Source organism: Chiroxiphia lanceolata, chromosome 7, assembly GCF_009829145.1.
Source record: "Chiroxiphia lanceolata isolate bChiLan1 chromosome 7, bChiLan1.pri, whole genome shotgun sequence".
Lineage (NCBI taxonomy): Eukaryota > Metazoa > Chordata > Aves > Passeriformes > Pipridae > Chiroxiphia > Chiroxiphia lanceolata.
Window position 1 is genome coordinate 5641164 of NC_045643.1, and position 18402 is coordinate 5659565.

Below are 18402 nucleotides of genomic sequence, written 5' to 3' on the forward strand. Positions count from 1 at the left end.
GGAATTGTGACTTTGTGGGAGACTGTGATCCAAAGCCCTTTTTCCTGGCTAAAGGCTGCAGAATCTGAGTGATGTTGCATCCATCTGGGATGTAAATTGTTACTGGAAAAAAAAATACTGTGCCTCTTAGAGAATGCTAAAGGCAAGTGTAAAAGGTAATCAGTAATTTGGCGAGAGTTTAGTGAGAGATGAGCACTGTGGGGTGGACCCAAAGGTACCTGGGTTCTGGCCTCTAACCCCAGCCACTGTATTCCTTCAGGAGAGTCCCCCTGCCCTGCAGCAACATCTCTCCAATCTCACTCCCTTACCCAGAGCTACTTTTTGGGAAGAAAAGAAATTAATTCTTCAAGCAGAAAGCCAAAATGTTGAGCCATTTCAGAGTTTGTATTGTGTTGTATAGGAGGATTACTGCTGGGTGTGTCACCAACTGATGTTTATGCTTTGTTTTTAAATTTGGTTTTCTGTGTGTGCGAGCAAGCTGTGACTGTTGGGTTGTTGGCTTTGGGTTACAGCTTTGGGAGAGAGGGGCCTCTGTGAGCAGGGAGTGTGCTTGCTGTTCTGGATTTGTTTTTAAGAAGAAATTATCCTCAGGAGAGCCAAGAATGGGTGTGGACTGAATTTTCTTCAATAAAAGATTTGCTTGCATGCAGTTGAAACTGTATGAGTTGATATATTCATGTGATACCTTCATGTCTGCATGAAGGCTGCCCTGCTGTATTTCTGTTCTGGGAACTGTGTCTGCTACTAGCTGGAAGAAAGTACTGATAATAAAAAAAATATATGAAACTGGCTTAAATTAGGTCAGGCTTAGCCTGTAAATTCAGATATGAATTGAAAGCAAAATTTTGAGTATTTTAGGGTGTTCAGACCTATGGTTTTCCCAAGAAAGTTCTGTTGGTGCCCTGCCATGGGTGCTGTAATAGAGCAAACATCAAGTGCCTAAACTTTTAAAAATGTCTTCCCTCTGTCCTCTCAGCTTTACTACTTTAAAACCTTTCTCTGTTTAAAAGCTTCTTAAGTGAGGGTCTCAAAACATCTGAAAAAAAGGCGAAGTAGTAAAATTTTGTTATGATTTGGTTGTTTAAGCAACCTCTAACTTTAATGATATTGCAGTCAGTGCTCTGTTTTTTTACCTCTGACTGCTGATTCTCCAGACTCAGTAACTGCTGATTGGTGCAATTTGTGGCTCTTATGCATTTTTGTGCAGAAAAACAGCAGTTCAAATTCTGCATATCTCATGTCTGTGTATTGTGGATTGAAAAATTAACACAGCTTTCCACTCACTAAATGCTGTCATCACCATCTAGTTGTCAGTGGTTTAAGTCTGTTATTGGGATAGGAAACATGCAAAAGTGTTATTAAGAATCCAGCATCTCTAAAGACATAGACAGAACAAATGTAATGACAGTCATAGGCATTTGATTTTTGAATACAGCCTTCACAAATACACATCTCAAACACCACTTTGCTGCAAATCTGTAACTCATTGCGAAGCACAAACTTCAAATCTCTCTCTGAGTGATAAAAGAAAAAGAACAACAAAGATTATCAAATCTAGCACATGGTAGGTAAATGATAGGTGATTTTTAAGGTGTTTAATAGAAGAAATCCTGTTCATCAAAGCCTCCAGGTGTGTAGTCTGGCCCAATATGGGCTAAATGGGATCACATCAAAAGATAGTGTTTCTCCTTACATGACACTTTGTGAAAGTGTAGGTACTTTATAAAGAGCTCTCAGAGGGTTATCAGTAATGACTTCGGGAAGGGCACATTTTAATCAATAGTTGTTGGGTCCCTAAACCCATCTGTTTAGTCTCCCACAGGACTTAGTTGTCTGCAAAGTCCCTTAGTTGTTCATGAACCCTTTAGAGAGGGATTGCCCACTGTCTCAAAATCACCTCCTGCTTTTGCCTTTTTTTTTCTTAAGGATCTTTGGATGCTTTAACAAATCAGTTGTGGTTATTAGCTATGACATCATATTCATCCTGTTACTAATATTCATGGGCTGGGCCTGTTCCTACAAGCCCTGGTTGCCATGGTCTTCCTCTCCTGTTGCAACTTCCTTAAAGGTCCTTCTGTCGTTAATTTAGCAAGAGCAGTGGTCCTTCAGGCCACCTTTAAAAAAGATTCAATAAGTGAAGTCTTTAGGTAGTGTAAAAGATGTAGTTGTTAAGGAGATGAAGAATAGGTGAGGAATAATCTCCATTAGGATCCATACCTTCTCTGCACAGGCTCCTTCCTACTATGGAGCTGCTCACTACACTCTCCTGTGTAGCAGAGCTGCACCTCTGGGAAATTGAGTCTGAATTTTTTGAGAGCCTGTTGCATTGTAACAGGAGGAAAAAAATCGCTGTCCATAGAAAGCATGCAGCTGAAGAAATGGCCTTTGCAGACTCTGGTAGCCCTTCTTTATGGTATCAAGCTTGAAAAGAAGTGTGCAGGGTTCTGCCTGTCTGAAGCACTTCCAGTGCAGTTTGTATTTCTGTTGTCTGCACGTACAATACCAGGCATAGTTTGTAAGTTTGGTGGGAAGGGTTTACTACTGAAAGGTTGTAAAAATAAAAGGATTCATAAGGATTCTGTCCTCTCTGGTGAACTTGCCAGCTTTGTGATCAATGTGCTTTACTGCTCTGCTGCGCACCGCAGTAATTTACAAACATTGGGATTACTCATTTGACTAAAGCCAATCAATTTTTGCCAGATGAAACAAAAGAACTGAGTGGGTTTAGGCTGATCCCTGTAAAAAGGAGAAGATAAATCTCTATTCAGAGCCCCTGGGTTACCTTGGCAGGGCAGAGGGCTGAAGCTGTAGCATTGGGTCCTGCCCCTGAGAAGGAAGCAGCCAAAGGGCTTTGCTCCTGATGGTGGTTCTCTTCAAGAACCATAGTGAAACCACTTTCCTCTCCTTACTTATATTACAGCTGAAGAGCAGGCAGCTGTTATCATTTTTCTTTCTTCTGGTAAATAACTGGCTAAAAAGCTTGCTATCAGTCTGTCCTGTTTTTTCTATGTATTTTATTGATTGTTTAGTGTCATTTGATCTGTTGGGTGATAATAGCAGACATCAAAAGCGAGGATTTTGTCTTAGAAACCCTATTGAGAACACCACAGGCTTGATGTGGCAGAAGCAATGGGCTCTGCATCTGCTGATATCAGCAAAGTAATGATGGAGATAATTCTGTTTTCTCTACTGGGTAAGTTGTTTGTTTGTTTTGTTTGGGTTTTTTTGGGCTGTAACATTCTCGCCCCTCCAGTTGTACAGCTCTTTGGACAAGGGCCATCACTGAATTGTGCAGAGGACAGGGATCATATGCTGAGACATTTTGGTGGAGCTTAACCATCAATGTGTACATGGCCTTGGGTCATAATTAAGGAGTCGTAGCCCTCCTTTTTTAGCAAACCACCCTGTACAAGCAATAAGACTTAAACCCACACTCAGCGTTCATCACAGGCACAGGAGTTGTGCTGTACAGAGCTTGATTCTCTTTCTGATGGCAATTGCAGGTCCAAATATATAATAGACAGATCTAAAAGAAGGTGGGCTCTGGAACTGGTGGGTGCCCAGAGGAAGGCAGGGCAGAGGTGGTGTGTGCTGTGCCCACGTGTATAGGAACTGAGAGAGGGGACAGCCTGCTGGCACATCCCAGGCAGTGGCATCCAGCCTCACTGGTGATAGGTGACAGGTCCCTCCCTGGGCCCTGGGGCAGGTGTCCCTGCAGGGTGCTTAGACCCTGCCGGTGCCTTGTTTGCAAACTAATGCAGATTAGGGGTCAGAAGTGCCTCGTCTACTGATGTTGTCTCTCAGTCTGTGGGGTTATGTGTCATCCAAAAAGCCTTCCTCAGGCCAAACATGCTGTACTGGCTGGGAGTTAGGTACTGCAGTGAGAGACACGGTCATCCTCTCCTCCCTGGAAGTATCAGGGTTTGGGAGGGGATGGGAGGGCCCAGGGGCTTCTAGAAGGCAGCTGCATGGCTGAGAATGTCAGTCACTAATCCCAGCTGTAGCCAAAGTGTTGGAGTTTGACACCTATCTTCTGTTTCTAGAAAACCAAAATATTAAAAATTGGGATTTTTTCTGTTTTTAGAAAATTCTCCAGATTTCTGACATGTTCCCTGAGGGTTACACCCTGTTTTTTTGTGGCATTCTTAGAAGTAGCCTCTTCCCAGCTCCTGTTTCACTCTGTATAAGTTGAAAACCATCACTTGCAGTGCTACTGCATGTGAGAAAAGTACTTCTTCTCAAGCAGAAACAAGAGGCTGCAGGCTTGAGACTACAACGTGGCCTACTTACAATCTGTACTCCCTTGAAATTCAGTGTTTTATAGACTTGGTCAGTAATTAAAACAGCCCCAGCACATCAGTGTTAACGGCAGCTTACTTCCCCAGATCAATCCCATTCAATTCCATGCTGTTTTACAATGATTCTTGTGGTTCCTACAGATTTATGTGGTTCCTTTTCCAAAACACATTAAAAGCTGAACTCAGCCTGGGTGAAGGTAGTTCCCACCAGAGTTTTTAGGAAGCACATTGCTTTAGCTTAGAGGCCTGTCTGCAGGAAGATACTGCAAAGTGTTTCGCCAGATGCTTGTAATACTAAAACCACCATGGGCAGAGTTGTAGCAATATAATCATGTTTTAGGATGGTCATTTCTCTTCTTGTTCCAGGTAGAGGGTCCAATCAGACCAGTTTACTGCTTGTTTTCTTCTTTCCTTCAGCAAGTGCTGTTGGCCCAAAGTACCCCTTTGGTAGGCTCACAGGGGTCGGTCCCCACCATGTGACAGGTAAGCTCAGGCTGCCTACCAAAGGCAGCAAATACTGAGCCCAAACACCTCTGACATGATTGCTCAGCATAGGGTCACATGTGGTGCCCCCAGTTTACAGCTTGGTTTAGCTTTGATGGAACTTTAGGCAAAATGATGTGTTCCACATTTGAGAAGTCACCTTCTGCCCTGAGCTTTGAAAGCTGGTTGGCAGCTACCTGTAACACATAACATGCTTCTCAGCACTGCACCTCTCTCTGCCATGACTCACTAGCAGTGGAGTCTCAAGTCCCAATTAGAGGCTGATCAGTCAGGGCCAATTGTGAAATGGTCATGTTTGATGCTGCAATAAAAAAACCCCAAACCTGGTGTGGATTATCATACAGCAGGAGACACTGACTGCAAATGACAAACAGCCAAGGAAAAATCACTTTTATCCACTGTATGGATTTTGTTTAGGATGCTAAAGGTGTCTAGTGAAATGCTGGATGTTGCCATGACAGTTACCGGGATTTATGTAATCCTTTCTAGAATGTCTGTATTTAGTTTCTTATATATAATAGGATTTAGAATAATATATCACTGCCTTTTTGTTTTGTTTATTTGCCTATTCCAGAGTGGTAACACTATTTCAATTCCCAAAGAAACCCAGTGGCTAACTCACTTCATTAGAGAGAAGGTATTTGGAGAAGGCCCTTTTGCTCTCCATCTGTCTCCTTAGTCTGTGGCAATCCAGCCCACACCCCTGGCCAAGATGTGGCAAAACATAATCCAGCTCTTTCATTAGCAAGTGTCTTAACAGGGGAACTGAGGTGCAGGCAGTCCTCTCAGGGATCTCATTCCCCGGGGCTGCATCAGTGTTTCTGTTTGTCCCATCTGCTGCCAGGACTGTTGTCTCCCCTTGCATGGTGGAGCGGATGTCTGCCGCTAATTGCTGGGGACCTCATTTGCTTTAGGGCTGGGAAATCATCTCTCTAGGACACTGCAAAGTGCTGCCTCAAAGGCAAGTGTGGATTTTTTCACTCTCTGAAAGGCTCAAAGCCTGCTGAGGACTAAGATGGCCCTGTTCTGTTCATTTTAAAGGGAACTGGGAGAGCAGGACAAACTCTTTCTGGCAGCTTTGAATGTCTGTGCTGAAAACTGAGGAGTCTTGCTAATGAAATAAGTTGCATTTGTTGGCATGGAAAATGAGAACCTTATTTTTTAACTAATATTATTTGACTAACATAGCACATGCTTCCAAGCTGCTTTGTTTCTAAATACCCCAAAAATGGGAAATTTCCCAGGAATTAGAGTGAGTTTCTCCAAAGTTTTCATGTCCCTCATATTTTTTCAGCCTATTTCCTACCTCCTTTCAGGCCTGTGTTCTTTGCCAAACTCATCCCTAAGCCTTTCTCTGTCTCATTCTCTGTGCTGTAGTAGTACAGCTGTTTAACAGGCATGGGGTTTGTTTGTGGGAAAAGCTAAAACGCTTTCCTGACATAGGAGAAAGAAAGCCTGGACTAAGAAGATAACAGACCATTAGTGGTTCGGGTATACAGCCTGGATGACCAGATAATACTATTCCCATAAGCATAAACCTTGTGTTTGACCTGGGGCAGGTCATGTGGATCCAAACAGTCAAAGAAATGCAGGCAGCAGTAATTTGGGCATTATGTAACCCCAGCTCTCCCTGTGAGATAGCTCTGCTCCCACTTCCATGGAGCAGTCAAAAAATAAATTACAGACATTAAGACCTCCTGACACGGACTAAATGCATTAGCAGGGATCAGCCAAAGGGAAGCTCCTGCATGAAAGATCGTCGACGGATTAGTGGGACGGGGGAGACCTCCAGGCTCTTGGGTGCCAGCCCATAACCTGGAGGGTGAATGCCCTTCCCCCTTGCCCCCCGCCTCGTGGCCTGCGACCCCGTAAGGAGCTCACACAGACCACCAGGGAGGGACGGACGAAAAAGAGAGTTTATTGTGGGATAGGGGCTTATAAGGCTTTTAGGAGGGTCAAAGGGGAACCAATGACAAGTTCAGGGGCATACAGAAAAAACCAATCAGGTAAGGGGTCAACAGCCAATAGGAAGGGGTTAACAAGGACCAATGAGAAACACCTCAGGACACCTTCCCAGGACATTCCTGTATGAGAGACAAGTCCCTCACAGGGGGTGTCGGGAAGAAGAAGCAGTGACCTTGCAGAAAATACAAAAAGCCATTTTGAAACATGTTTAAACCACATTAAAAACTTCTGTTTCTATAACATTTGAGCTGTTTTCTTCTTTTTCTTCACTAGTCCATCTCTGACAGGACTTCTTCCATCCTACATATGGCAAATCCATTGCTACAGATCGTCATTTGTTGCAAGATGGAATCAAATTTTAAAACAAAAAGTAGTGGTTACACTGAGAGCTCATTCACAAAGCAAATTGGTATGTGCTGAACCTCTGCTGCCACAGCAAAGCAACTTCCTCAGCCTGACCTTCCTTCTCTGAGCCGAAGGCATTCATACCACATCAGCAGGCCTGGACAGGAGGAGGAGATTGCACAAAAGGGGCAGGAGTACAAAGCACAAAGTTCAAATAAGATGTGAAAATTTACAAGAAATGCTAGGGAGGGAGATGCAAAGGTGACCAGTAATTTTAATCTGTGAAAGGGATTTGTGAGATGCTCAAGTATATAACCCAATGCTGTATATTCAGCACAGGTCAGGTTTTATTCTGCAGCCGTCTGTCTTTCTGTGCTCTCTTCCACTGAGTTTTGGTGAGTGCATTCCTGCATGCCGTGCAGGTCAGCCTGGAACTGCCTGTGTATCCAATGGAAAATGACCCATACAAACAATGGCATTGTCTCTTCCAGCTAAGTGTACTACCTATGGTTTGAATTTGTGTGGCCTGCAAGATACCCATTTCTTTATCAGGCAACTTTAGTTCAGTGTGAATATGGTTAAATAAAGGCCAAATATCAGGGAGTGAATACATTCATTTCCTGTGATACAGTCTCTCCTGCAAACCTCTGGTGGGGAATGATGGACAAAACTGGCCACAGAATTGAGTAGTAAGGGACTACTTAGCCCAAGTGAAATGGTACCATAAACAGGTCCAAGACTAATGCTGTGCTTTTTATATAAGAAATTACACCTTTTATATAAGAATTGCACCCCCAGGACTGCAAGGATTAGCATGCAGGAGGTATATCAGGATTTCAGTGTTCCTTTGAGCTTCCAAAGGCAACATATATTGGCTGGGGAGACACTGACTGGGGTAAGCAGCCTGGGGGAGGATGTGAAATTGTCACTGAAAACCAATATTTCTGATGCACTGTTCCTTCTTGCCCTCTATTCAACAGCTCTGAGAATGAAAGGGTTTTAAGTGGTATCCCTGTCTATAAGAATTGATTAAACATTTATTAAAACATCTAATAAGCATGTATTACACCTTCCTAAACTATTTATTAAGGAACTGCTTGAGCACTGTGTGACTGTGTTACAGTTGCAGTCCATGTACTCCAGCAGAGTTCTTTGGAATTTAAAGATGCACAGGCAACAAAAAGTCTTATTATATTATAGCCCTATAGATCTTCCTTGTTTTTTCCACTCTATATGACTCTGGTTAGCAGAATAGGGTGGTTAAGAAAAACATATCTGCAGCAAACAGCCTCTCAGATGGCATCCCATGAAAGGGCCTTCAGTTCTTGTTTCAATGGACCATGAAATTTCATATTATCTCATGTATGTGCAATTAATAAAATAATATTTTGAGGTATGGTGTATTTAAAAGGGTTAAAAGCAACTAGAAAATCAAACTCATTTTTTCATAGGTGATGTAGGCTGCATTTCTACCTTGCATTCATGAAATAGGGTATTTTTGGCATGCTGACTGTGCACTTTTATTCCAAGTCACTTCATCTTATATTAGGAACCTTTGAAATATCTGTTGGCAAAACCTGATGATGGAAGCCATGTGCTTGAAGCAGAAATTTGAAGAACAAAAACTGTGGGCATTTCCAAGAGATGATAAGGTGTTAGAATCTACAGCTTTCCACAAAGAGGAACAAGTAGGTAATGAGACCTCTCTGAGGACTGATCATCACTGCTTTAACATTGCAGACCCAATGTCAGCATGGCATAAGCCATGAACTGTGTAGCCTGATGAAACCAAGAACACCCTGCCCATGTCTTGTGCCTCTGGGAATCCTCTGCTTCTGTTGGCACCAAAGAGTGTGTTGATTTGAAATGATTGCCTTTCCTTGAGCTTTGTTGTGACTAACAGCAAAACAAACTGACACTTCCTTTGTGAAAACTGTGGGTTTAGCTGTGATGGATATTTGCATGGACAAAGTGCCCTTCAACACAAGTTTTTCTGCCCATCTGATGGGCAACATGTAGTTCAGGGGTGAGAATATCCAGTCCCTAGTAGATGAAATCCTGGCACTTGCCCAGCCTGCTACAGGATTCTTAACCTGGGTTGGTCCTAAACTCCATCCCCTTTCCATCCTTTCTTCCTTCTCTCTGGTGATTGCCTTCCAGAGGCTCTGAAACAGTCCCCCTCTTTACCCTTTCCCATGAAAAAACTCTACCTGCATGTCTGCTGGATTCACAGGGGCAATCTCCAGCTAGTGTGTGATGCCACTGGTTTCAGAGGGCAGCAATATATCACCCCGGGCTCTCCCTGTCCATAAATAGGTGCTCCTCTTGCATAGGAGCACAGTGGTACAGGTGGGTTGAGGTACCACTTCTCTGTCACACCACCACGGGAGCTGCTGCAGAGAGACCTCAACTTAAGGATACAAGGAAAAATGTGTCACTTGCTCCCTTAGAATTTTGCCTTGATCTTTAACAGAGACTAGACTAAACTTAGATGGTTTTTTTTAAATAATTGCTATAATGTGGAATAATCTACCAACCCAGAATTCTCTGTTGGTGTTACAAATGAGTCAGTCAAGCAAAGTTTAAAAAAAACAAGTACAGAAATTGAAAAAGTAAGCCAGTCCCCTTTTTATTACAAACATGTTTTCTTCAACATTTTCAGCTAAATGACAGGGATACGTAAGATCTGAACTGCACACGAAACAGGCATGCATTCCCTAAAGGATTCCCTTCCTTGCTATGCTTGAAATTACTGTATGGGAAAAATCTGCAATCTGCTGCCAGGGCCATGCACAGCTCTGCAGGCACAGACCAGCTCAGCTTACTGTACACACAGGCCATGCCTGGGTGCAGGTATGCCTGGCAAAGTAGAGGTGAGAAGCATGTCCTGGTTTGTACATCCTCACCCTGCATGGACTGGGGTTGTCAGGAGTCACCCCTGCTCCTTTTGGGCAAGAGGTAAAAGTCAGTTATAATTAGATCTTGGCACAGTAAAGCTTGATTTATTGAGCATGAAGGTGTGCGAATTTACACAGAGGTTCATTCTTGAACTTACACTTTGACTTTATTCCTATATTTCTCTTTGAATTTTTTCTACAAAAATACACCTGAAACCTGAAATCCAAAGGATTTCTGGTTTTAAGTCATTAACAATAAAAGTTGTTAGTGTGCTGAATGCACTCTGTGATGAGGTTAGCAGTGAAATGTTCACAGGTTTGCAGTATTATTATTTGAATCCTTGTTCAGGTAGCTCACTGAGGAAGCATTCCTAATATGCATAAATTTCCAGTGCAACCTATATAAAAATGAAAAAAATAAGTTGGAAGCAGAAGTAATTAAACTGATAGTTAAACCCACTCTGAAGGAACTGTGGTGTGCTGAAAGTCACATAGCTTTTTTTTTTTCAGGAGTTTTCCTTTTGTTACTTTCTTTCAAGTGATTTCAAAGACTCTTCAAAAGGAAGATTAGTGCTCTTCCTGAAAGTGCACCCTTAGGAAAACTGCAAAACAATATATCCCTGGCCTTCCTTGCTGGATCTGCCCATGTGGAGACTGTTGGGGCTTTGGGCATGACAGTCACAGTGGGATGTGAAGAAACTGGGGAGTTTCTTTGGCTGTAAGGACTTGCTGTGCTCTCAAAGAAAAAAAAAAAGCATCAGTAAAGCAGGAAGAAGAGCTAATAGCATTTGTAGGGGAGAGTTACAGAGTACAAATTAGCCATTGTGCCTAATATCTCATTTGATTTTGTCATCATACACTGCTTTTCAGTATTGCTAATGCTGGTACCAAAGAGGAAATAAATGAAAACAAAGATACAAAGGGAACATTTAGGAATGGATTAATAGAGTTGCCTCCAGAGCTGAGGCTGTTCTTATACTTCAAAACTGCAAAAAGTACCTGAACTTTTCTTTTTTTTCTCTTCTTCTACAAGGTCATTCAGGCTCCCCTCTATTTTTTTCCTCTCCCCTATATATGAGTGAGCAGATAATTGCTTGATCAATACAGGGTAGTGCAGCTCTTGCTGGAGTGAACTGTAAAGAAACTGGTGGGATTTTTCTTCCCTTGCAGTCAAATGTTTCGCATTGAACTAAGACCTTTTTATCCCTTTTGGTGCAAAAGAAGTGAAGTGGTTAGAGGGAAACCACAAAGCCTTTAGCAGCCTCTCAAGCCACTGAGCTAAAAAAGTATGAATGTTAAGTGATCAGAACCCGTGGTTTCTTTCCCAATGAAGTGTCAGTGCTTCCTGATATTCCTGCAGGACCCATGCACAGAGATTTGCAGCAAATGTTAAAATGAGGGCTGGGAGGTGACAAGCACCGAAAAAGAGTGATGGTTTTTTCCCTTTACTTGGAGGAAGAGGGAAGGAAGATGATCCCTCTCATTTCTGGACTTCACATGCTATCCTAGAGTCAGACATCAATCCAGAAAAACACCACAGCAGGTGATATTACATAGCTCGTGTTCATAGTGGCAGGAATATGTGCACTGTGACCTGAGCATGGGCTTGGCTCTCTGGCTTTACTCAGGCTGTTAGAAATGGAAAAAAATGTACAAGTAGAGCTTTATAGAGCTTTTGCTCAGCTGAGTTTGAACCAGAACTAGATAGCTTAGCAGTTTGTCTTGAATTTATCTATTATATATTTTTGAGATAGTTTTACATTATTTCATGTCATAGTGTAATAGAATTGAGGTATTTTTATTTTCAGCTCTCAGCAGAGAATTGAAATTTAGTGATGATTGAAATGTTTTAGTAGTAGCTGCCCAAAAGTGTTTTAAAAGGAATTATATAAATAGTGTAACGTTTTATTCCACTGAAACATGCCAATAATGGCCATGTATATTTTGTAGAATGCACATATAAATATGAAAGTGAAAGAGAACCATGGCATTCTGAAACTCATAATCTTTGGATGTATTTGTTGTCAGTCTGTATTGGAAAGAAAACAAATGCTGACATATCCAAATATCCTGTGGAAATCCTATAATCTTGCCAAGTATATTGGTTAAAAAGGACAGCAAAAGAGAAACATTAGAACTGTAATGTGCCCAAAGTGTTGGTAATACTAATGGGGGATCTAAAGACACGGGTGAGGATAGCAGTCTTAGACATGGTTAAAGATAGAGATTCTATTGCCTGGCAAAGAGTGTAAAATAGCATTAAGGACAGGAATTCAGTGTCCAAGATGAGAGTTTGAGGATCTGCATGTCCCAGGGTCTCTAACTCTCAAAATGTCCCCTAGAGAGGTTTTTAAGAGCATGGGGCAGTGTCTGAAGAGCAGAACCCATTTCAGCAAGTCGTCCTTTCCAGTTCAGTTCAATATGAGGACTCACAGGAAAAAACATAGTAAAAGAAAGATTAGTGATCTTTTCTTGCTTCCAGACTTCCGAGTGAAAATTGAGGTAATTTACAAATTAACCTGATTTCTTGCATTCAGCTGCCCTCCTCAAAGAGAAGAGAGTGGCTCTCATCACAAGGACCTTTCGCCTGCTCAGTGGAATGTGTCCACATTGGAGGTACAAAAGCAATTCATTGTCTTAATTTGTGCCTCAAAGGAAAGAACGCAGGTGCTTTTCCCAGCTTGGAGGGTTCAAAGATTGTGTATATGCTGGGATCCAATTTATGGTTCTGATCTTTGCTGTATTAATGAGTAGTTGGACTCTGGTGATAGTAGCATAATTTAATAATGCCCAGTGTAAGTGCTGAAAAGGGCATTACTGGAGGGTGTTTGTAGGCTGATGGCTTCTGCCTGGAAGTCTCAGGGTGCTGTGTGGGAAGACCTGAGTTTCAAAGATGAGCTGTAAGAGGAAGGGGTGCAATTATTATGAACACAGGGGTTAAGTAGAAAAGTGCTCTCTTCCCATTCAGTGCTTCCTTCCTTGCTTTCTGAACTGTTTTTCTTCTTCAGTATTAAAAATTAATCACCTCAAGATTCAACAGTTTTATCTGAACTTCATATCTTTTCACCTGATAGACAGCAAATAGTAGTCAAAATAGGAATAAAAGGATTAATTTTAATCACAGTGGAGTTTCTCATGCATTCCTTCACCTGGAATTTCATCAGGGATCTGATTGAAAACTGAGTGAGCTACAATGAAACACTTCACTGGACCTTGTCTCAGGTGTAGTCAGCATTACACTCTAGGAAGACATTCAAAGCCTGAGTGCTAGGACGATGTGGAGGAGTGCTGTAGAAATTGGAGAGGTAGGCCACTTAGCATTTGTGCCATGATTATTTCTTGTGATAAAGTTTAAAAAAAAAAAAAAAGAAAGATTTTTTTTTCCCAGTTGTCCCTTTGCTCTGAAGGTAGGCAGGCATAATTCAGCCAGGGAAGGGATAGCCACTGAAGGCTACTGTGGCAAGGTTAGCCCATGCTGCTAAGACCTAAAATCCAATCAGAATGCATACAATGCAAGCTATCGAGCTATCATGCAAGATCAACTGCTGGAGCCAGGTTGTTGTCTTGGTGTTAATTATGCTAAAACCATCCTGATTCAACAGACTTTGAGCACACATCCTGCTTTTGAAACAGGATTTGACAGATAAGCTGATAGCTGGCCTGTAAATATGTGACTAGCAGTCAATCACTTTATACTATAAAAGTCCAGTCCCCTCTCATGCAGTCAGGCTCTTCTGACATAACCCTTCTTGGGGTGTATGTGTGGAGATTCCTCCCTTGGCTGGGGACGCCCTCCAAGGATACATCTTGAGGTTGAGAGAAAGAGATCTCCCCAGAAGCGTTGGTCTGCATGAGTTACATCAATCTCTACTTAAGAATTATTTCATTTTTGCTAGCTTTAATATAATTGTTTCAATAATTGCTTCAATATAGCACACTATCCCATCTTATACTATACTAGTAGTTTTAGCGTTTATATTCGGTAGTAAATAATTACGATTAAGATCTTTTGTCTGAGCATTTGTAATAATAAATGATTAATTTTGTATAAACATTCTCATTTTGCCAGTCATTAAAACCTGCAGGACAAAGGTGGTTCAGTTACACCTCTGTAATTCCCTAAATTTAAACCGCTGACATAATCTGAGGCCAAGATTGGATTCAGCTGCACCCAGACTCCTCTCTGAGAAGGGGTTTAAAAAGCAAGGAAGTCCTTTCTGCACCTTGTGAGTCAGCAGCAGGGCTTTTTTAATCAGTTTTGTCTAAACCTTCCATTCCACTCGTGACAGCTACAGAAAGTCGCAAGCATTTTTTTTTCTCTGCAGAAATGTAAATATACTACATCTCTACATCATGTGTCCCAGAGCTTTCAAAAACCTATGTTTCCATCCTTTACAGCTCCTTTTTTTGTTTTTTTTGGCCATCTCTTTCTTTTGACCTTCATTCTTGCCCAGGGCTTCCTGCCTGTTCCTGGGAGTGCATGGAGAGATGATGCCTGCTTGGAGGTTGCTGCAGCTGGGGAGCCAAGTGGAGGTCCCTGGCGGTGACCTGTCAACCTAGGACACCTTGCATGGTCTGTACTGGCTCTAGGAAAGCTGTGGTGCTTGTGTTTCACGAAGCAGCTGCTACCTCCCCATCCTCTCCTTTCCCACAAACCCAAAGTCAGTGCAGCTGCAGCCAGTGGAAGTAAGTTTTATCAGCTGAGGCCAGCTGGAAGTCTGGCCTTGTACCAGACAACCCTGGTATAACTCAGACTGCTTTCCTTTCTTCCCAGCCCTGCCTCCATGCATTAGTAGCTGTAAAGCACAGCTATGGGCAGCAGCAAATCTTCCCATAATTTCTGCCTTCCAGAGCCAGGTAACTGTCCAGGTTTCTTATCATCTCTTTCTCCCCCTCTTTCTTGCTGTCTTTTAGGGACAGGTAACACTAATACTACACATTACATGTCCTCCTCACAGCTAGGTAACTAATGATTGCCATTATGTCTCTGCCAGAACTAGATAACTACAATACTCTTCATGATATATCTGTCTTAAAGGCAGCAACACCAGTGCTCTAAATTATGTACCTTCTTCCTTTTTTCTCTCTCAGGCAGGTGTATTGTTATGCTCATCTTTATGTGTCTTTCCTGGAGCTGTAATAGTTTTCCTTGTATCTCCTCAGAGCTTATTATTATAATGTTCCTTACTGTATATTCCAGAATCGTAAGCGGATATTTTTGAGTTCCGTCTGTAGTATTTTACCTTCTGTATTTCTTACAATTTGAGTAATTAAAATAGTGTCCTTAGGTTAACAGCTTTCAGAAGGATTGTTCTTTTCCTCTCAGAAGCTATCTCAGGGTTGGTAGTGTCCTGTAAAGAAACCTCTGCCCGGGGCTGGCTTGTGCCTTTTGCCTTTTGGATTTTAGCAGTACTTTACTGAGAAGCCACCACAATTGTGAGTGCCTCTGTGGCAGATGCTGAGAGGGACTTGGTCTCTCCTGGTACTTGGGGCCCACCTTCAGAAATCAAGTTGTCATACATGTCTGCTTGTTCATGTCCAGCATTTTGCAAATCGAGATGCTGAGTTCCTCAGAGGAACAGACTGTTCTGTCACAGTGCCTATAACCCTTACTCCTGATTTTGATTTCAGTCATCTTTCTTAGTTCATAATATAAAATCTGCTGTGTGTGGGTAACTGAGGCAAGCTTCACAAACTCAGCTATGACTCCTTGATTATTATCAGGAATTATCTTTTTGGATTTCAGTGTTAACTCTACATTTTTCTTCTGACAGTACAATATCTTCTATGAGACCCTGGAGCAGAAATAATTACTGTGTTTTAGGTTATCTTCCTCCATGCTGTGTGTATACTAAACAGGTTAACAAACCAGTAGCTGGTGATCAATTTGTGTAAAATAAGTCCCAGAAGCAAGCCTAACCTGAAAATCATTTGATAAACTATTCAGTAAATGTATCTGCATAAATAGCACACAGAAATAAATTGGAACTGGTTTGAGAGCAGAAAAGGAGGGCTACATTTGCAGCATGGTTCAGAGACTGTAAATCAAATCAAACCAATTTTGTCTCTGTTCCAGCTTTTATTAAAGAATCAAAATTCAGATCAGTCTCATGGAAAGATTTCCTTGTACTGCTCAAATCTCAGAAGTAAGCCTGACTCTACTTGCAGGTGAACACTGCCTCTAAACAAAAAATTGAACTGCTGCCTGCCCATCTTGTCAGCATCAAATAGCTGAAAAGTAAAATGCATTTCAAGAAACATTTTGTTTGAATTTTGAAATGAACTAGAGTAGAAGCTGCTTAGAAAAGCAATGTGATGTTGCTCCAGGTTAGGGGCATAACATATGGAGAGCTCTTAAACTTCATGGGAATTTAGTAGGTATAGCTGAAGTGGGTAATTTCAGGAGTGCAGCAATAGAAGTTGATGCAGGCCTGTGAATAATATTACATCCAAGAACTGCGTTATTAAAATTGCCACCTTACTGACTGGCATGGAAAAGAACCACAGAGGGAATTGGTCAGTGGTATGAAGGTCTAATCACAGCAAGCCAGTGAAAATGGAGGACATTCTGCAACTTGGAAAGAAATTGCAAAGTTCATTGCAAAGAGCACTACATTTAGGGGAAGGGCTAGAAGCAAAGCTATTCTAAGTGAAGTGGCCTTCTACTTAGATGAGAAAGATACGCTGGCAATATTTTTTCATATAAAAGAAAATTGAATTCTTAGCCAGAAGAGAGGAAAAAAATATTGGAATCTAGTGTGACTGTGAAATTCCCTCTGTGGTAATCCTATCTGGAGACCATCAGCCACAGGAGGCTTTATCTGTCATGGCCTGACAAGGAGAATTTCCAAAGCAAAATTTGCAAAGGAGTCAGCAGAGGTGATTGCTGTCAGCTGCAAAGTCCATCAGCTGTTGTAAAAACGGATCTGGGGTAGTGCTGATTACCTCATGTGGCAACAGTTCATAAACTAATGGCAGGAGGTATTGGGTGTAAATTGCTGTTGATTGCTGCAGGTGTAAAACCAGCCCTCATAAAGAGCTTGAAAGTGATAGATAAGTACACACTGCCCAAAGGGTTTGCTTTTCTGTGTCTCTTGTTTCTTGGATCAAATGGCTTTATTTCTCATTTCCTCGGCTATAAAACAGGTATGTGGGCAATCCTGCCTTTGTCATATGTGGGGGGTGATGGGCAGTGAAAGGCTACCAGATTGCATTGGAACTTTACACGTTGAATGTTCAATTTATCAGATTGACCCAGGGAATGAGTATTAACGTGGTTTCTGCAACACACCTAGGCAATGAGTATTAATGTGGTTTCTGCAACACAGTTTGCACAGCCCATCCCAGGCTGGTTTTAGGCTCTCTGGAAACTAAACAAACCATGAGTTCACCAGCAGTGGTGGCCCAAATATCTGTGGTACACAGAACCAAACCAGCAAGGCTCCCTGTCTCAGATGAAGCCTTTTTATGTGACACTCCCCCCCAAAAATCCATGCCTAGGACTTGTGTTGCATTGACTAAGTTAGAGGAATGATTTTTACCTATCTGTTAATACAAAGAAAAATAAACGGAGTTATACTGTGTGTCTGACGAGATCTGCCAGTCTCAAATAGCAGCATGGCAGCATGGGCAGCTGTAATAGAGGCCAAAGAACTTGTTGATGAGGAGCTGAAAGAGTCAAATTCTGATAAAAAGAAATAATTTACATTGAGGTAGTTCTTTAAATTGTTTCAAATGAGGTCCTATCACTCAATTATTTTGTAAACAACTGGAAAGTTTTTACAGCTTTCATGATGTGCTCAAGGTAGCTTATGCTTTTGCAAGAGAGCTGCTTTCAGCAAGCAGCAAACACTTATGTTCTGATAGAGGTGGAACTAAACAAAGTCGAGTTACATAAATGTCATCCAGCATAGGCTTCATGTGTTGGGAGTGAATTAAAAATAGCTCGTCAGTGCTTACAGGGTCTGATTTCAGTAAAGTGGGCTATATTTTCCATCCTTTTACACATCACTTAACTAGAAAACCATTATGGAATCGGAAAGTATCTAAATATCCAATACACAGGAAAATAAGAGGGCTAAAGAGTGAAAACACTTTTAATATTCATATATGAATTGACTATACAGTCAATACACTGGCTTACCTTTTTGCTTAGTCTTCAGTTAAGCTGTCATGGTTTGAGATTCTCCAAAATCCTAATTCCCAATCTAAGCCCCCTTGCACATCTCAACCCATCTGAGGTGGGTTTTCCAGACAAAACACGCCAGACTCAGAATGGGGGAAAGGGAATATATTACAATGACTGTACAAATAAATATTATAATACATTATACACACGATCACAACTATCTCTACCATGACATATGTATTTACAATGGATCAGATCTCTTCTC

General features: G+C 41.7%; 1 protein-coding gene across 4 annotated transcripts in view; it reads left to right on the plus strand.

Annotated features, from left to right (window-relative positions):
- The window catches only part of CPS1 (carbamoyl-phosphate synthase 1), a 337480-nt gene that overhangs the window by 275215 nt on the left and 43863 nt on the right, over window positions 1-18402 (plus strand). The window contains exon 50 of one of the 4 annotated variants that reach the window (XR_004358089.1): window positions 4716-4781. The exons of the other annotated variants lie outside the window; for them this stretch is intronic. The gene's annotated coding sequence lies outside the window, so the exon portion shown is untranslated. The remainder of the gene's footprint in view (window positions 1-4715; window positions 4782-18402) is intronic. 4 annotated transcript variants of the gene reach the window in all.